The sequence below is a fragment of the Mustelus asterias genome, chromosome 1 (genome assembly GCF_964213995.1).
Source record: "Mustelus asterias chromosome 1, sMusAst1.hap1.1, whole genome shotgun sequence".
Lineage (NCBI taxonomy): Eukaryota > Metazoa > Chordata > Chondrichthyes > Carcharhiniformes > Triakidae > Mustelus > Mustelus asterias.
In genome coordinates, this window is record NC_135801.1 from 150,184,371 (window position 1) to 150,205,154 (window position 20,784).

The window sequence follows — 20,784 nt, forward strand, 5'->3', positions numbered from 1 at the left end:
GAGGGGTAAGAGCAGGTCTTCTTTAGGAGGTCAGGTGCTCCTTTAGCATTGTTAAGAGCTGACATAAATGTGCATAGAAAGTGGATAAGGCCAACAGAACTGTCGTGCTGTGAAGTCTTTGAAATCACCTGCTGTTTAAATTTTGAAAAATACACAGGAGGAGCATTATTAAAGTATGATACTGACCCATACAAGGTCTGATGACTAAAAGCTCAGACAAAGGGCTAGATTGTTAAGAAGTGTATTAAAGGAGGAAAGGGAGGTAGAGAGGTGAAGGTTGGTGGGGAGGGTATTCCAGAGTTTGGGGCCCAGGGAATTGAAGACGCAGCCACCAATGATGATTGGAATTGCATCCGAGGCCAGAATTAGTACAGCGCAGATATCTTGGAGGATTCTGTGGCTGGAGAAGATCACAGAGATAGGGAGAGGCAAGACCATGGAGGGATTTGAAATAAGGATTCGAATTTTAAAATCAAAATATTGATTAAATAGGAGACAACGTAGGTCAGTGAGCACAGGGGTGATAGGAAAATGAGACTTGTTGCAAGTTGAGTTACAGGCAACAGAGTTTTGGGTGACCTCAAGTTCATGGAGTGTAGAATGTAGTTGAGTTGAGAGGCAACAAAGGGACGGATGAGAGTTTCAGTAGCAGTTGAACGGAGGTAGGAAAGAAGGTGGAGTGAGGTTAGAGATAGAAATGAGCAGTCTTAGAAGTGGCACGAACATGAGCTTGCAGGCTTATTTCAGAATAAAATTTGATACCAGCAATATGGCCAGTCTGGCTAAATCTCAGACTGTTGCTAGGCTGGAGTTGATAGTTAGGGAATGGAACAAGCAGAAAAAATCGCTTCAGTCTTCCCAATGTTCATTAGAGGGAAAAAGTACCCAGTAGTAGATGCCAGTAAACTTGTCTGATAACATAGCAATCAATGAAGAAGTGATAGTTTCTGTGAATCGGATGTTCCTTTCCTGTTCCTAAAAATCCTTCTGTTATTTTTTGTTTGCTTTAAGTCTGTCTTATTTCAACATGCAAGAAATAAATTGACCAGGGGATCTATCCACAGGAGGCTAACAATGTAATTCTGTATCTACGTCAGAGTGGCCAGATATCAACCTGGCATTTCACTTTCCCGTCAAAATATATTTTTCCCCTAACCCCTGACAACTAGCGCAATAAGAAACTTAATATGTGGAGAACTGTATACCCTGACATGCCACCAATTGTTACATTTTCCCCTTTCCAGGTAATTTGGATTATCACTCCTCCAAAAGCTGCAAATATACAAAATAGGAGTAAAAGTAGGTCATTCTGTCCCTCGGATCTGCTCCACCATTCAATAAGATCATGGCTGATCTTTTTGTGTTTTGAATTCCACATTCCTATCTACACCAAATAACCTTCGATTTCCTCGCCCATCAAGAATCTACCTACCTCCACCTTGAAGCTGTCCTGCTTTATAAAATGTTTCCATTGTAAATGTTATGATCAGCAACATTCATTAGATCTCAGACTTGCTGGGATTATTGTGATGAGATAATGAGGTTCCTCAAATATGATTAGATGATTGAACAACATTTCTTCTTAAGGGTGGGTCAAGTGTCTTTCAATTTCCTTTGTCTAAAGATTGTTACATTTGTAATTTTTTCTAAGATGCACCCACACAAAGAATATGGAAGGGGTAATTGTAAACCTCCACGACTATCTGAGCCTGGTCAACATAGGGCACAACTTCTGCAGTCTGAGTGACTTCATTGAAATCTGGGAGTAAAAGCAATAGCTGGCGAGCAAGCACCCGGACACTGCCATGATTGAGTCCATACATACCTCAAGCTCACCAGGCTCAGGGGGTACATTCACAGCTTTATTGACAGTACGTGATGATTGCCCAACTAGTTTCAAATTGAGAACAGGCTTCGGTTACAGAATCACACCTACTTTGAATTGAGTTCAATAAAAAGATCAAATGTTGGTAATGTACAGCAGGTCAGGCAGCCTCTGTGGACAGAGACAGAGTTACAGAAAGGGGTATCTGGTCAGTGGTGTAACAGAGATTTTGGCAGAAGGTGAGCAAGAATGCAAAACTCACAGTAAGGTGGTAGAATATGGAATTGTAGTTTTGAGGAAGTAGTTTTGATCTAATGGGATGGGGAAAGCCAACGGTATGGAATGTCTAAACATTTCTCTTCCCTCCCTGCCAAGAAAGTTTGAAAAATGGCCTTTAGTGACCTCTTCTGGTCCCGCATGTCTTCTGACTTCTTTAGTAAGCAAAATATGGGCCGGAATTCTCCAGCCGTGCACGCTGGCGGGATTCTCCTGTCCTGCCAGCAGCGCACCATCACCTGTGGGTTTCTTGCCGGCGTGGGGTGACATCAATGGGAATTCCCATTGACAGTGGCGGGACCAGAGAATCCCATCACTAGCAAATTCGCCGGCAGGAAACACATGACTGGAAGGCCAGAGAATCTCAGCTATGGTGTAGGCTTGAGGGGCTGAGTAGCCTACTCCTGTGCCTAATTCAAATGTTGGTAAAACGTGCCTCTTTGGCCAAGCCTTCAGGCACTCATCCTATTATTTCCTTCATTTGTTCAGTATCAGGTGCTCTAATGCAGCATCTAGAGACCTTTGCTATGTTGACAATACTAATTTATGTTTTGAGGTTGTTGTTTTCCTCAGCAAGTTATTTTCAGCATGTTCTGTTGCAAATCTTCATCCCAAACAATCAGGGATTTACTGTGCCAGGAAATCATACATGAAAATAGTTGGCCTAAATTGAGCTGTTTGTTCTGTTTCACAGCATGAGGCTAATACTTCAATAATCTGGTAAATAACTACATACACATACTGTAGAGCAGTGTATCCTTTCTGGCCACAGGACTCTTTTGACCTCAAAAGTGTTGACGGGGCCCTGGAGAAGCATTGTAATGTTGAAGAGTTAAAGCACAAAATTTGATTATTTTGTGCTCTAGATACAAAAAGAAATTTAAAAACGCATTTTCTATTTCTTAAATGTATACATTATAATGAAAAAGTTCTGACTCAACAATGTACTTATGTGAGGAGTGATGCTGCTTCTTTTGCTCACAAATTCGTGAGGTGTGATGCTGGAGAGCTGGATTCCTATGTCAGAGGCACACACATAATCTCTTCCCTCACATACTGGTGGATCCTGTTCTCCATGCTCGCCCCTCTCCCCCTTCATTTCGCTCCAAGGCCTGCTCTCCCCATGTTTCGAGGCCTGCACTACCTTCCCGTGGTCCGTACTCTCCCTTGCTCCATGGTCCACACTCTCGGTTACCCTGAGGCCTGCTTGCAACACCTTGACCCATGGCCGGTGTTCTACCTCCCACACTGCGCACTCACCCCAGGAATTACCTCGAAAGACTTTCCTGATGTTTCCAGTCTGTTCAATCGCTTGAGGATTTCCCACTAGATTAGATGCTGATAGACTCACTAGGGAGCCTCTCAACAGCCAATTCAGGGAGAAACCAACCTCTGATTTGACAAGCAGCACTACAGCATTTTCCTAATACACATCAGTTGAATGCCACAAGTTGGACAAGTGTGGTCTACCGCGGAACCCTTGATATGTAATATATAACCCCAGGCTTCCATGGAACACAATTTGGACAACCCTGCTGTACAGGGATAAGATGATATGGCTTTAAATGGGTATTGTGTTAATGAAAACGGCAAATCATTTGGTTTTGTGTTCAATTTATGTGAATTGCAAATTATATATTTCAATTTGATTAATGTCAGGATGTTCTCTCTTTTGTAAACACTTAAGATTTGCCAAAATCCTTTTCACAAAGATAGACAAATAGACAAAAACTATCCTTAAATGTATGGTGCAGCAGCATACGGGAAATTGGAATGATTTTCCAAATAGTAAGAGATTTCATATGAAATGGTGGCCTGAATGAAAGTCCACAAGAAGGTGTTCATGAACTGTTAGTATTTTGATGCATAGTATATTTGGTTACTATTATTTTTGAAAGGCCAAATTTTTTACTGCCTATGAAGTCTACGAACTAAACAAGTAGAATAAAGATAAAATCAAATTTTATTTATTGTCTCAACGATAGTTACAGTTCCTATTGCATAAGATTGTGGCTTTGAAGATTCAGAATAACAAACTCTGCCGCAGTGTGAGATTGGCCTCTCGACAGGAAATTGTGCCAAGACTGCAGTCCCAAGGGAGGGGACATACACAACTGTTTGTTTCTTAGCCTGCCCTTGCTCCTGCTTCCTCTCCCAACAAGAGCTCCATCAAAAACATATCAATAATCTTTCTCTGGCTCATGGAGTGCAGTCTATGGCTGGAGCCACGCTGAAGTCTACAAATGAATCCTATTACTCTGTCTAATGGTTCCCATCTAACTAATTAAAACTGCCTTTAATTTTGCTTGCAAACTTCACAAATAAAAACAAGCATATTTTCAGATGGTTCAGCACTGGCAATCTTGAAACAGACAAATTATGTTAAATTCCTTCACTGTAGCCTTTCTTCTGATTTATTATTTTTGTCTCTTGTTTTGTAATTGCAATTTTCTGCCAAAATGCTTATTAATCCTGAAAATCTGGAGTGTTTTTGGCTCCAACTGGGATTTGAATTGGAGGGCAGATGGGGTAAGGCGCAAGTATCCTTTTCTCATAAGGGGATATGTTTAACAGAAGGTTTTTCTAAAAGGGGGTTACCGGAAAAACAAGCTGTTCAAAAGCTGAATAAAATTTAAATGGGAGCAGTGGAGGGAAATAAAAGTCAAAGTGGTCATGAGAGTTATTTCCTCTTGCGATTCTAATAAAAAGAAAATGCCCATGTTTAATAAATGAGCCAAAAGATGTGAACCGTGCTTACTGATCGATAAACTTTAAAAAAAAGGGTGTTATGACATTGAAGAGACAAGATCCACATGAAAGAGGAGATTAGTGAAGGCAATTAAATTATATCAGACACAGTAAGTGAGTTAACACTGGTCAGTAAAAGCTTACTAGACTGAGAACAAATTTTTCCACATTTTACAGATTAAGTGCTTGGGGAAGTCAAGATCACAGGGAATAGTGAATGGACTAAAGTTGTTAAAATTAGAAAGAAAGCTAAGGAAGCTTGTGAAGCTACTTAAGGGATTATATTAGCAAACAGATCATTTGTAACCACAAGTCATCAAGGAAACAAATCTTGGAAGATAAGAAAAGATGGTGCTCACAGTTCACAAGACACAAGGGCACTTTAGCCATCACACATGCTTCTGACTACCAAGTAGATAGCCACGCGAGTCATAAAGACAAAACCATAGGAATGGTAGTTTCCTTGCCTGTAACTAATGCAGTCAATTTTGGTGAAAGTTTGTATGGAATACTCAAGTGGACAAGACATTCACTAGTGGAAGTTAATGATGGAGAAACACAACATATTTGCTTTTAAAGGCACATACACAAGACTGACTCAAAACACAAAAGATAGGAAATTGGATAGTTCTCAGGTATCTCATGTTTGGAAAAAGAGCATACACCAAGAGAATTGAGGATATTAATTATTGATTGGGAAAACTCCAAACATAATTCTAACCTTATGGATAATTGGGAACAGCACCAGAATGCAAAGGACTGGCAGGGGGAGAACAAATAGCACCCAAACCAAATCATTTGTAAAGAACAGTGAGGCAGCTATCAAGACACACTGAAATTGGTAGGAAGCAATTGGGGGAGAAGGACAGGGTAGAAACAGGATTCATGGTGAGGAAGACTAAGAAAGAAGGTACTCAACATTTGGCATGGACAAACCCAGAGAAGTTCACACATACTGGTGACCACATTAGGCAAGCACTTAGGGTCTTAATAGAAATAAGGGTTATGGGAATCCCAAGAGCTTACTACATTTCATAACCCATTCAGACAATACTCTTCAATTATGTTCTTTTAGGTTGTTAGCCAGAGCTTCTTTCAAGCTTTCAAAGACAACATTACACGCACTGTGCCAGGGTACATCTACATGTTGCCATCTGGGAAGAAGCAAGCAAAAATATGATTATAATTTGCACAAATTGATGTTAACAGCATGTTATGATGGATTGGTGTTCAACAATCTGAAGTGTGTCATCACTGTGCAACAGATCAATTTCTTTGGTTCTATTTATTCCAGTGCAGGCATACATCCTGATCCAAATAAAATAGAGGATACTGAAGCCACACCAACTCAAGAAAAGGACAATCTTTGAAGATGTCTAGATCTCATTTCCATACATTCTCAATTTTGCTCATAAATTGTCTTCGCCTAGGGAATGATAGAGAAGGGGTGTGCCTTTGCAAAAATCACCAATATCTCTTTGAAACAGTCATTTTCAAAAGCATTGGAATTTTAAAATCCTAGTGAGCGAACTACCTTGGAGATAGATGCTTCACAAAAAGGACTAGAAAAAGACAAACTGACTGCATTTGCTTCAAAGTCTTTGTTTGTAATTCAATCTAATTACTCCCAGCATTGAGCAGACAACATTAGCTTTGGTTTTGGAATCATGCATTTTCAGATCTAACTATTTGGCATAAAATTTATAGTAGAGATCGACCACAAGCCACTGGAGGTGATTTGATGAAAACCATTGACAAGTGCATCGCCAAAATTGCAACGTCCCAATTCAAGGTTCCGACTGCGAGATTAGGTACAATCCAGATAACTTGGTCACATCAGATACACTTTGCAGATTGCCTAATCCAGCAAAAACAGAAGATCTATCAACTTGTTTAACTTGCATCGAACTTGGAAGGCACTCTCAAAATTGATCCAGCACATCTTGTGCAACATAAATACAAGCAGCAACAAGCGAAACCAGAAGATTCTACACTGTAGAAACCCATCGCAGAATGCCCTGATTTAATTTAACATGTCCACAAACATGCAAGACTATTTTAGCCTGAGTGGGACGAGCTTGGCATTTTCCAGGAAATCATTTTGAAGACAGGCAGGTCATCATATCAACAACTTTCATCACTATTCGCTGGCCACTTGAGCCTCAATAGGTCCAAGGGAGGGCAGGCTGGTGTTTAGGCAGTGGAAAGGCCACATGTTGGATTTTACATGAACCTCCCCTCTTAACCCCCACAGCTTTCATACCAGTCTACAGGGAAGCTTATACATCAGCCCATGGAATCATTGCACAGAAGGTAGCCTTTCAGCCTATTGTGCCAATGCCAGTTCTTTGAAGTAATGAGCGGATTCATCCCAATCCCCTATAGCCCTGCACACAGTTTAGGAACATAACAACAAGGGGCGGCACGGTAGCACAGTGATTAGCACTGCTGCTTCACAGCTCCAGGGTCCCGGGTTCGATTCCCGGCTCGGGTCACTGTCTGTGTGGAGTTTGCACATTCTCCTCGTGTCTGCGTGGGTTTCCTCCGGGTGCTCCGGTTTCCTCCCACAGTCCAAAGATGTGCGGGTTAGGTTGATTGGCCAGGTTAAAAATTGTCCCTTAGAGTCCTGGGATGTGTAGGTTAGAGGGATTAGCGGGTAAAATATGTGGGGGTGGGGCCTGGGTGGGATTGTGGTCGGTGCAGACTCGATGGGCCGAATGGCCTCCTTCTGCACTGTAGGGTTTCTATGATTTCTATGATTCTATGAACAACAGGAGTAGCTCATTCAGCCCCTCGAGTCTGCTCCACCATATAACTAGATCATGGCTTGTCTTCTACCTCAATGCCAAGTTCCTGCCCTATCCTCCCATCCCTTGTGGTCATTGGCATCTAGAAATCTGCTGACCTCTGCTTTGAACGTACTTGATGACTGAGCATCCACTGCAAGTAAATATCCAATTCCCTTTTGAAAGTTACTATTGAATCAATATGAACTGCTTTTTCAAACCGTGCATTGAAGATCAAAACACATTGTGGAAAAAAAATCTTCTCCTTCCCCTCCCCTTTGATTCTTTTACTAATTACCTGTGTCCTCTACGTAGACTATTGAAACTTCTTGTAATTTTGAACACTATTATATTGCCCCTTAATCTTGTGTTGCAAATACAGAAATAATTTATCCAATGCAAGTTACATTTTATAGTTCTTTATTATTTCACAAGCAATAGTTCTTAGGGGATTTTCAGAGTAACTTAATTGCAGTGTGAATGTAAGCCTACTTGTGACTAATAAATAAACTTGTGACTAATAAATAAACTTTAGAATTAAACTCGATTGCAAAATCCAGTTTTAATAATTTGTTTTAATTTCTATTGCTTTCTTTTTATTGAATTCAAAGATTCAATTGATGGCAGAGTACAATTCTTGTAAGAAATAAGAGTATTTTAGTCAAAAAAACATTCTCCGAGAAGCAGTTCTTTGAACAGCTCTCTCTGTTGGTCATCACTGGAGTTCAAAGATCATAGAATCTTACACTGCAGAAGGAGGCCATTCAGCCTATCGTGTCTGCACCGACCACAATCCCACCCATTACTCCATGCATTTACCCTAGCGAGTCCCCCTGATACTAAGGGGTAATTTAACATGGCCAATCAACCTAACCCGCACATCTTTGCACTGTGAGAGGAAACCGGGGCACCCGGATAAAACCCACGCAGACACGAGGAGAATGTGCAAACTCCATACAGAAGCCGGGATTCAAACCCGGTCCCTGGTGCTGTGAGGCTAGCCACTGTGCCACCCAGTTCTTCAGGGTAACTGATCAAAGTCTTCCTAACTTGTTCCACTGAAGAACCTCTTCCAGCTGTGTACTCACATGGGTGAACCTGGTTGACCCCAGCAAATTCCTCCCAGGATGGCAAGATAATCCAAAATTGAAGGTTTAGTGCTTAATTGATTTTAAGTCCCTTAATTACTTGCCCAACAGATCCATGGTTCCCCATTCACTGTGCATCCCATCCCGCATAATTCCATCAGTCATGTTAAAGTGATCAGAACAGAATATTTTCTTCATACACTCTGGTGATGCTCAATATAATTAGAACATTATTATGTTTGGCTAACTCAAAATCAAGCTAATGGTTACTATGACTCAGTAGCATACAACATTTTCTTGAAGTAATTTGCAGAATTTTACTGTCTTTAAGCAAAAGTGCAAGAAATCAAAAATATAACGGCAATTATAAATAATGGAGATCAGGTCAGTAGTACGAGGGATGGTAAAAATTGACAGGAACATTAAACATCACTCACTCAGCAACTTATCTGAGTTAATACTTTTGGTGCTTTTACTTTGAAAATACAGAACATGCGCACACATGATAGCTGATGGAGCTCAGAAATGGTCGTGTCTGAACAATCACACTCCAAAATAAAAAATACAAAACTAAAAGAGAAAATGCTGGAAAATCTCATCAGGTCTGGCAGCATCTGTAAGAAAAGCTGACTTTGCGAGTCCAGAATGACCCTTTGTCAAAACTTTGTCAAAGATGACCCTTTGTAAAAAAATACAAAATGCTGGAATCACTCAGCAGGTCAGGCAACACTAAGGAGGGACAGAGAAACAGAGTTAATGCTTCAGGGTGATGGTACTGCCTGAGCTGCTAAGTATTTCCAGCACTTTCTATTTTTATCTCGGGTTTTCAGCCTCTGCAATATTTTGACACGGCACTCCTGAGATTGAGAAAAACACAGCATCCTGTCTGTGAAGGCTCTCTATCTGCTCACCCATATTTTTTTTGAGTCTATTGATTAGTCAAGAATGTTGGAATGCAGTTTGGATGGCATTGCGGATTCTTTTTAGAAACAATATTATTTTTATACCATCAATTATCTCAATGATTCCTGCCAGAGGTATGATTCCATGAATGCCGGTTGCCCTCCAGTACTTTGTTCCTGGGATCAGTGTACCTGCACAAGCATTTTCAATAAAGGTCACTGGATGCCAAGCAGACATAGAAAATAGAAGCAAAAGTCGGCCATTCAGCCCTTTTGAGCCTGCTCTACATTCATTTCGACCATGGCTGATCATCAATTCAAAATCCTGATCCCACCTTCCGCTCATATCCCTTGATCCGTTTAGCCCCAAGAGCTATATATAATTTCTTTTAGAAATCACACAACATTTGGCCTCAACTACTTGGTGGTAGTGAAGGTCACAGATTCACCACTCTCTGGATGAAGAAATGTCTCCTCACCTCATGGGAACTCTAGCCAATTTCTTCCTCCCTAACCTAGGCATTGATGTGGAGTTGCCGGCGTTGGACTGGGGTAGGCACAGCAAGTAGTCTCACAACACCAGGTTAAAGTCCAACAGGTTTATTTGGTAGCATGAGCTTTCGGAGCGCTGCTCCTTCACCTGATGTGCTACCAAATAAACCTGTTGGACTTTAACCTGGTGTTCTGAGACTACTTACTAGGCATTGAGCATGACTGTTCTACCTATCAATGTCCACTTAAATCAAAATGACTTGGAAAAATATGTTTAATTATTGAACTAGATCCTCAAGGGTTAACTTAGCTTGTACAAAATGGTAGTGTATCTATTACAGCTAATGCTTTCTTTAAGAATTCAGACTCTATCTTCCATGATATACTCCCTCTGCTCAATCATTTCCCATTGGCCTCTATCTGCTTCCTCCGAAGGAACCACCCGTGGACACTGGTTTCATTTTCACCTTCTCTTTCAAACCAGGTTTCAAGTGTATCCCATTTTAAAAGCAAACAAGGTTTATTTTCTTTCAGCCGTGCACTCAGAGCACAGGCCTCCCAGGCTCTTCCCTTTAGCATCTGACAGGGCCATTAGGATTCGATTCCCACAGCTCCGACCTTTCACTGCAAATTATCCAGACAATCCATTAAACTGCAGCACATTATTTGGCTAATGCCCTGCTAGATTAAAGATGGGTGAAAATATTACATCAAAGCCAACTGTGGTCATTGTGACTTACAGTAATTGTGTGCTTCAAGCAGGAGAGGGAAAGGAGGAAACAATGGCCACTATGTGTGCCTATTAAAAGGTTACAATAAAATGTTACATTTAATTTAATTTGTAAATTGCACATCAAGTTTATCCTTTTTTTCCTCTGGAAGGTTCTGTCTCTTGCAGGAATATTGTTCCTCAGACGGCAATTTATCATGACCAAGACAATGAGTGATAGGAGGCTACTTGATTCGAAGTGCCAAAGGCATCACAGAACTAAGTTCCATCTTCCACAGATGTCCACTTGCGTGCACTTCCCAGATAGCAGTTAAAACCTGGCATTCCCCTTTCCTATCCTTGCAGTACTGAGACAGATATACACACCCCAATGTTGCACCATCTGATATCAGTGAAGTCAGCAGCCTGGAGACCAAGCCAGGGAGGCTTCTGGCCTCTGCACCTCTTCACCAGGATCATAGATAATTAAGTCTAGGTTGAGTCATTAAACATGCGGGGGTTATTGGGTGCTTGAAAAATGTGCATCACCTTGGGATGAGCTTGGTAATTTATTTGTAGACAGATGTGTCTGATGTCATGGTGTGCATAACCCTTTTTTAAAGCAGCTGATGTCAGTCTATATACGACACAGCCACAGATAGAATGTGAACTAATGATACGCAAACCAATTACCTCATCTTTTCCTGTCTCAGTTTGGAATAAGAGTAAAGTTTATTTATTAGTCACAAGTAGGCTTACATTAACATTGCAATGAAGATACTGTGAAAATCTCCTAGTCGCCACACTTCAGCACCTGGTCGGGTACACTGAGGCAGAAACTAGCATGGCCAATGCACCTAAGCAGCATGTCTTTTGGACTGTGGGAGGAAACCGGAGCACTTGGGGGAAACCCACGCAGACACGGGGAGAACATGCAAACTCCTGCACAGACAGTAATCCAAGCAGGGAATCGAACCTGGGTCGCTGATCCTGTGACCCGTGCTAACCACTATGCCGCCTGTAACATTTTCTATCGGATGTTGATAATAGTGCACCATAAAACATAGAACAGTACAGCACAGGAATAGGTCCTACAGTCCACAATGTTATGCCGAACAGGATGCCAAATTAAACTAATCCCTTCTGCCTGCCCTTGGTCAATATCCCACTATTCCTTGCATATTCATGTGCTACCTACAAGCCCTTATCGTATCACCATGAAATGTCACCCGTACCTGGAGATAGCGCACAGTAATCAGTGTTTGCAGTTTATCTACTTACTGAGAATATCAGATTAAAAATTATTCAATGTGTTTGCTATTTTAATTTTAATCCCACTTACCGAATCCCTCTTTACAGAAGAGCCTTTTCTCCATTTGAATCTTTTTTATATATTTGGGCCCACACGGCAATCAGTCTAAGTAATTTGCATGGCATCAGGCATTGCTGTGCAGAATGTGAAATGTTTGCTGTACATTATCAGTCGCTAGTTACACAGCTTGTATGGAGCCTTTGGGCCTGGTGTTGATGCTGGGAGAAGACACAAGAGTGGAGTGGGTTTTAATTAATGTATCTGGGCAAATGAAATATTTAAAGATCTTCATATATTTGAGATAAGTCAAAGTCACAGGGCCGAGGAAATACCTTTTAAGCTGCAGCCTGAAAGGCACGGTTAGATTTTTAACAGCTTTTAGGGGAAGTAAAACTTCCTTACAAATCTCCCACAGATCAATCAAAACAAATTCTAATGGCACAAAAGTAATTCTGTCAGTGAAAAAGAAATGCATCCATTCAGAATTCAATATTCAATCAATGGCATTCATCACCTTTATCCATAGCCACAACCATTGGAAAGAGAACACAACAGAAATATGCTGAATTACTTATTTGCTTAAGTCATGTTCACACCACAATGGCACAGTGGTTAGCACAGCTGCCTCACAGCGCCAGGGACCCAGGTTCAATTCCTGACTTGGGTCACTGTCTGTGAAGAGTGTGCATGGTCTCCCTGTGTCTGCGTGGGTTTCCACCGGTTTTCTCCCACAGTCTGAAAAACGTTCTGGTTAGGTGCATTGGCCATGCTAAATTCTCCCTCAGTGTACCCGAACAGGCGCTGGAGTGTGGTGACTAGGGGATGTTCACAGTAACTTTATTGCAGTGTTAATGTAAGTACTTGTGACACTCTCGTTTCCTTCTCTATGAATGGTATGCTTTGGCTGTATAGCACACAAGGAACAATACTTTTCACTGTATGCTAATACGTGTGACAATAAACAACAAACTTTAACATCACTCCAAATCCTGCAATGAAACCAATTTTGTCCCAAAACAGTTCACTTAATCCATGTAAATAATCTCTCCAGCTCAGCCACAACACTTGGGAAGTAGAAAATCCCCTTGCATGTGTAAATGGGTTCTCTGCTGAACCATGATTGAATATGTTGAGCTTCAGGGAAATTAATCCCCACAAATTTAATGGAGAGCAGAAAATTACTTCCACCTCAGACACCCAGAATGAAATTGGAGTAGGAACTGGACCTCTGAATCCATTTTATAGATGTAAAACAGGCACATGTAGGGCCAAGGATTTGGAGTCGGGCCATTTTTTTTTCCAAAGAGAGTACCTAGTGGCTGCCAAAAACATGTTAGGCCCCTTACATTTGTAAGCAAGGGGCCTAACTCTCTTTAGCATGCCTGCACCAAATTGAATGGTGCCAGGAGCAACCTAGACTGCCATGATTGTAACACACTCACCTGTTGCCACTTCACTCTCCTTCCCATGACTTGCCTTTGGGCTTCTGTTAGCAATGCAAGTCGCCCAAACATTTTCTCAAAAACGGTTGGGTTTTACAATTGCAACTATACTTAGTAAAAAGTATTTCATTGACTATAAAAGATGCCCTGAGGTGAAAGGTGCTATATATGTGCAAGTTATATTTTTCTTTAGCGCTGAGCTAGCCACTAGAGGCTCTAGATGTTGGATTGACATTTCAAACCCCACATAGGCTGACATAAACTGAGAATTCCTGAGATGGGGAATAATTTCATCTTATATTTTCTCCTAAACTAACAATAATGTTTGGAGATTATCACAGTTTCATCGAAAGTGTTTCAGCATGGACAAAAGATTTGTGCAACTACATCAGAAGGTATCTAATCTGATTGCTGTTATGCTCCAATTATTAACTAGTTTCAAATGTTCCAGAGTTTACTGAATACATTGTTGAATTGAATTATTTCCCTGAAAAGATCTCCTTTGCATGACAGCATAACCCTTTAATTGCAGAAGACACATTGTTGAGCTGCAATACATCACCAGAACAAGCAGGAGTCCGACTGTATTTGCAGCATCGCTTTAACTAATACTTCTTTAACTGCTCCCCCAACAGGCCATCACAGATACTTCAGGACAAGGCCGCACCTGGAGGATCTGAATTGTGACCTGGTTTTCACCTGTTCCATTGAACTTCCATCTAGGTTAAGAGTAACAAAATCGCCAGAGATTTGAATCCATTTTTAAAAAAATTAACTACCATTATATAGGGGCGGCACAGTGGTTAGCACTACTGCCTCACAGTTCCAGGGACATGGGTTTGATTCCCGGCTTGGGTCACTGGGTGGAGTTTTGTACATTCTCCCCATGTCTGCGTGGGTTTCCACCCACAGTCCAAAGATGTGCAGGTTAGGTGGATTGGCCATGCTAAATTGCCCCTTAGTGTCAGGGGGACTAGCTAAGGTAAATGCATGGGGTTATGGCGACAGGGCCTGGGTGAGATGATTGTGGTTGGTGCAGACTCGATGGGCCAAATGGCCTCTTTCTGCACTGTAGGACTCTATGGTTCAATGAAAAGATACAAAAGTCTGAAAACACGTACCAACAGACTCCAAGACCGGGTGGCATGGTGGCACAGTAGTTAACACTGCTGCCTTACAGCATCAGGGACCTGAGTTCGATTCCCGGCTTGGGTCACTGTGCGGAGTCTGCACGTTCTCCCAGTATCTGCATGGGTTTCCTCTGGGTGCTTTGGTTTGCTCCCACAATCTGAATGACGTGCTGGTTAGGTGCATTGGCCATGCTAATTCTCCCTCAGTGTACCCGAACAGGTGCTGGAGTGTGGCGACTAGTGGATTTTCACAGTCACTCCATTGCACTGTTAATGTAAGCCTACTTGTGACACTAAAAAACAGCTTCTTCTTTGCAGTCATCAGACTTTTGAATGGTCCTATCATATATTAAGCTGATCTTTCTCTTCACCATGCCTGTAACACTATATCCTGCATGCTATGGACTTCATAAACAATATGTCTTGTCTGTATAGAGCACAAAAAACAATATTTTTTTCACTTTATTCCAATGTGACAATAAATCAAATCTGTAACTGAGTTTGGCAAAATAGCATCTTTACTTTTACACTCAAAAATATACACTATTGATATATAATTAAAAAATAAAATGTTGAAAATATTTCCATGTTTCCCACTCTTCTAGGTTCCTCAAATTCATCCTATTGCGTACAAGTGCAAGGGATTTGATGTTATACATTCCTAATGGGCAAAATGTCTGTGTGAGGAACAGGCAAACCGAAAATCTGGACACAAACTATAAAACCATAAAGTAATAAAGGGCTATTAATGGAGTATTCAGATCATAACAGATCCTTTCTAAACCCCAACATCTGTAGAGCATGTTAAATGGGAGATAGAACATACCGACCATGGATCTTTAGACAGTTTGAGAACACTTAATTGTTCTGTGGTTGCTTGTTCAATTGCTTTTTCACATTTTTATATTTCAAAAATAGTTGGTGCTAAATTTGAGTAGATTTTTTTCTAGAACTGCATAATTTCTAAAGTCAGCTTGACCCACCATTTTGACAGATTATAGCTAATATGTACTGCCAATCCATTAAACCATTGCTCCATATCCCTTGATATCCTAACTGAAGAATTATCCATTGAATTTGATCTCAGAAGTAGAACTTTGGCAAAGCAAGTTCCAGATTTCCATTTTGTAGTTGAAAATACTTTGAGTTCACTTCAAGCTAATTTTATTATGCCCGTTCCCCCCCTCCACTTTGGATTCTCAATTAGAGGAAATAGTTTATTTCCATTTATCCTGTTATTGAATTGTATAATGCTCTCTTAATATAAAACTGTTGTTCCTTGAGCTTTATTTGTAGTCAGTGGAGGTGAAATAAAAGCAGGCCTGAAATGCTTAATTTATGCATTTTAGTGTAACATCAGTGATGTACTTGAGTATCAGCTCCTGGGATGTGCACCTTTGGAGATTTAGTAGCTGAATTAGTGGAGCTTTGCATTATAATATGCTCGTTAAAGCTAGGCTGAGGTGGAGCAAAATCATTAGGCCATATCCTAGAATCCCTACAGTGCAGAAGGAGGTCATTCAGCCCATCGAGTCTGCCCTGACCGCAATCCCACCCAGGCTCTATTCCCACAACTCCTTATATTTACCTTGCTAATCCCCGACACTAGTTAATTTAGCATGGCCAATCAACCTAGCCTGCACATCTTTAGACTGTAGGAAGAAACCGAAGCACCCGGAGGAAACTCATGCAGACAAGGGGGAGAATGTGCAAACTCTACGCAGACAGTGACCAGAGGCTGGAATTGAACCAAGGTCCTTGGCGCTGTGAGGCAGCAGTGCTAACCACTGTGCCACCTGCTGGAACATTAACAGCATGCTAACAATGCACCCTATGAATCCAGTACAAAATCAGCCAGAAAACTCAGGGGTTTGAGAGACAACTTGAATTGAAATTTTCTATATGTTATTGGTTAATTTACACCACTCTGCCATTTGCTTTACATAAACAGCATCTCGCCCTTTGCTTCCCTGTTTATTTTTGATGTGGAGCCGACGTTGGACCGGGGTGGGCACAGTAAGAAGTCTCACAACACCAGGTTAAAGTCCAACAGGTTTATTTGGTAGCACGAGCTTTGAGCGCTGCTCCTTCATCAGGTGAGTGGAGAATTGGGTTCACAAACAGGGCATTTAGAGACACAGACTCAATTACAAGATAATGGCTGGAATATTTAACATGTTCTACAGATGTTGGCGTCTAGAAAGGAAAGCATCTATTATAATCTGAATACTCCATTAATAGCCCTTTATTACTGTTAGAGAAAGTTAGCAATGGTGCTCCCTTTATGGTTTTATAGTTTATGACCATATTTTCGGTTCGCCTGTTCCTGACACTGTTTGCCCGCTGGGAATGTATGACATCAAATCCCTTGCATTTGCACACAATTGGATGGATTTTAAGGAACCTAGAAGAGTGGGGAACATGGCATCTCAGGTGTCCCAACCACCCCTGTAATCATCATGGAGTGACAAATATGAGGCATTTCAATTTCCCAACAGCAGGTTGAAGTGCAGAAATGAAGTCAGATGTGTTTGCAACATGTCGTGCATTACTCCAACCTGGGGTATGCTCATACTTACTTGCACGCCATGAAAATTCATCAATCTGAAATAGCTTTCAATAAAGCCCTACCTTCAAGGTTCAATCGAGGCATTCAAGAAGGCATTAGATGTCTATTTGAATAGAAACAATGTATAAGGGTTGGGGGCAAAGACAAGGGAACGGCACTGAGTCATAATGCTCATTTGGAGAGCCCATGCAGACACAATGGGCAAGATTTTCCAGCTGTGCTCATCCCAAGGCCGGAAAATCCCACCCGCTACAATTCCTGTGGTGGGTGGGACAGGAAAATTCTGCCCAGTGGATTAAATGGCCTCCTGTGTCATAACAGTTCTGTGGTTCCATAATGTCAGAGTTGTACAAGAATCTGTTGGCACCCGGTTCATGATCAAGTAAAGGTGGTGTGCGCTATCAGCTTTGTGCAGTTGTATAACGTCAGTAGTTTTCCTTGTTTAATTCTATGGAACCGGGGGACAGTGTTGGGGGCAGTCAGTTAAGGTAAGAACATGAGGAACCTAAAGGGCAGTGTCAGTAAACTCCAAATGAGGGTCCATCACAATGTGTTGGCTGGCAGAGTTCTTTACAGGGCTTGGAGTTTAACTACAACCTTTCAATTCCCTTCACTGAGATGGTTATTGGACAGTGTCCTTCGCAATGTAAAGGGAGGGCTGCCGGAGCCTGAAAGCTCAGCCATGTCCCACAAATGGCGAATACAACATTGGACACTAATATGAACATTGAGTAATGAGTGAACAAAATGTCCCAAACGCCGTTGTACTCATCATGGCGTGCCAACTACGAGGCATATCAATACAGTTAACTCTGACTAATCTTGTCTTCAACAAATAACAATGATGCACACACGAATAAAAGTGAAAGCAATGTCATGTGAAATATTTACAAGTGAAATTTAAGTTTGAAAAACAGCCAAGCTCCATTTGTGCTCTCAAGTCTTTATGTCGATGGCTGTGTCGTTGGTCAGGGAATTTGTAGCTGTTATGCAGCCCACAAATACTGCATTGTCAGCTGATGGCGGGTTTCATCAATGGAAAACTTCCCCAGCCACTTTCACATGCACACTGCTGGCACGTCAAATTTTAATTATAATTGCGTGAGGAAAAAGGCAAAAGAGAAAGTGATTTGGGACACAGTTTCAGTTACGACATCAGAAATGGCATGCTGCCAACAAATTCCTGGCCAATGTTTCATCAGTTCACTTCAGATAATAGATGCAATGCCACGCGCTACGCATACATTCTCCCAATCGACAAGGTTTGTCATTAGGAATTTGTGAATAGAAAAGTAACATAACAGACTCTTTTTCCCTTTCCCAATAAGAAGTCTCACAACACCAGGTCAAAGTCCAATAGGTTTATTTGGAATCACGAGCTTTCAGAGCGCTGCTTCTTCATCAGGTGAGTGGAGAGTTGAGTTCACAAACACGGTGTATGTAGGCAGAGACACGATTGCAAGATTATGGTTGGAATGCGAGTCTTTACAGGTACAGACAGTGTAAGTGGAGAGAGGGATAATCACAGGTTAAAGAGGTGTGAATTCTCAAGCCAGGACAGTTGGTAGGATTTTGCAAGCCCAGGCCAGATGGTGGGGGTTATACATATAGTGTGACATGAGCCCAAGATCCCGGTTGAGGCCACCCTCACGGATGCAGAACTTGGCTATCAGTTTCTGCTGTGATTCCACGTTGTCATGTCTTGAAGGCCACCTTGGAGAACGCTTACCCAAAGATCGGAAGCTGAATGCCCTTGACTGCTGAATTGTTCCCCTACTGGAAGGGAACACTCCTGCCTGGTGATTGTCGCCCAGTGTCTGTTTATCCATTGTCATAGCGTCTTCATGGGTCTCACCGATGTACCATGCACTGGGCCATCCTTCCCTGAAATTTGAGGTAAACAACGCCGAGTCGCATGAGTATGTACTGTGCACCTGGTGGATGGTGTTCTCCGTGTCGATGATCCGGCATATCTTGCAGAGGTTTTCCCTCCCCCTGTCATGTAAAGTCAGAGGTAGATACTACCTTCGAGGATGAATGAAACATGTACCACCTTTGTAAACTTCTTCACTCACCACATGTCTCTATCCTGTCTGTCAATTAAGCATAGTAATGATAAGATAGAAGAGGAACAAGAAAACCTGTGTCAATCTTCCGCTATTGGTTCTCTGTATAAGGCCCTTCATCTGCTTCTTCCACAAATGAACCATGGCAAGTTGCATAATTGAAAAATAACAGACTAACTCTGAGTCGAAAGCATTAGGCATGAGAGAAGGCAAGAAAGCATGTACATAGAAAAGGTCATTTAGCAGATCAGTATCCTTTCTTTGACAAGGCATCTAGCAAATATCCTTATGGAACATTAGGCAGTTTACGGACTTGCAAGTTTGATTAAAGGGAAACCAGCATATTTATTTATGTACTATCAGGCTTTGATTTTCATTGATTGCTTTCAATGATATTTACATGGGATGGGAATGCTTAGAGTCAAAATTATAGTTTGACAAGGAGACAAAATGAACAGTAGTCAAACGGCCATTAAGTGCCTTTCTAATTTCCTTTTCAACAGATTATTGGAAAGAAACCTTGGATGGGTGTACGGCGGGCATCCAATTTGCTACCACTGATTTGTGCCTCTGTCAACCACAATATTATCTTCGTCAGGTCACTCAAATTATTTGGATCATCTTTTTTGATAATTTCCTTCTAATCTTTCAATTTCATTTCCAACAAGATATTTGTACATTCCCTTTTCAAGCAATTGACAATCAATTGTGTATTCCTGCTGGAAATGTGTTCCACATCACTAGTCAGCCTGAAAATCATCTAATCTCTAGTCTTGTTGAAGAATCCTGATTATATTCTGCTCTCTAATTTTGTGCTCAGAGCCCAAGTAAATAATTTGTGTTCATCCTTTATTAATTATAGAATCCCTACAGTACAGAAGGCGGCCATTCAGCCCATCAAGCCTGCACTGACAACAATCCCACCCAGTCCCTTTTCCTGTGACCCCACATATTTACCTTGCTAATCCCCCTAACCTACATATCTTGGGACACTAAGGGGCAATTTAACATGGCCAATTGACCTAACTTGCACATCTTTGGATTGTGGGAGGAAACCGCAGCACCCGGAGGAAACCCAGGCAGACATGGGGGAAACGTAAAACTCCACACAGACAGTAACCCAAGGCTGGAATTGAACCCAAGTCCCTGGTGTTATGAAGCAGCAATGCTAACCACTGTGCCACCCACAGTGGCAAGCACTGCTGAGACTTAATATTGTAAGCATCTCAGCAACTTTGATTTCTGCAACACGTACCTTCTTAGTATCCATTTCCCAATGAAAGTCAGTCAAGTCTCTGTTTATAGCTGAATACAAGAATCATTCTTGTGAAAGTCTTTTTTAAAGCTTCTTGCACTTGTCAGTGATCTGTGCCAGGCTAATATAATTTGCTTCACCCCACAGTGAAGGGTCCTGGGATAGAAACCCTGTGCAATGCAAA

The 20,784-nt window shown here is 41.5% G+C and overlaps 1 protein-coding gene across 12 annotated transcripts in view; it reads right to left on the minus strand.

Moving 5' to 3' along the window:
- LOC144498811 (ciliary neurotrophic factor receptor subunit alpha-like) overlaps positions 1-20,784 on the minus strand; it is a 314,103-nt gene that overhangs the window by 214,360 nt on the left and 78,959 nt on the right. Inside the window, exon 1 of one of the 12 annotated variants that reach the window (XM_078220598.1) lies at positions 14,702-14,738. The exons of the other annotated variants lie outside the window; for them this stretch is intronic. The gene's annotated coding sequence lies outside the window, so the exon portion shown is untranslated. Of the gene's footprint in view, positions 1-14,701; positions 14,739-20,784 lie in introns of those variants that run through there. 12 annotated transcript variants of the gene reach the window in all.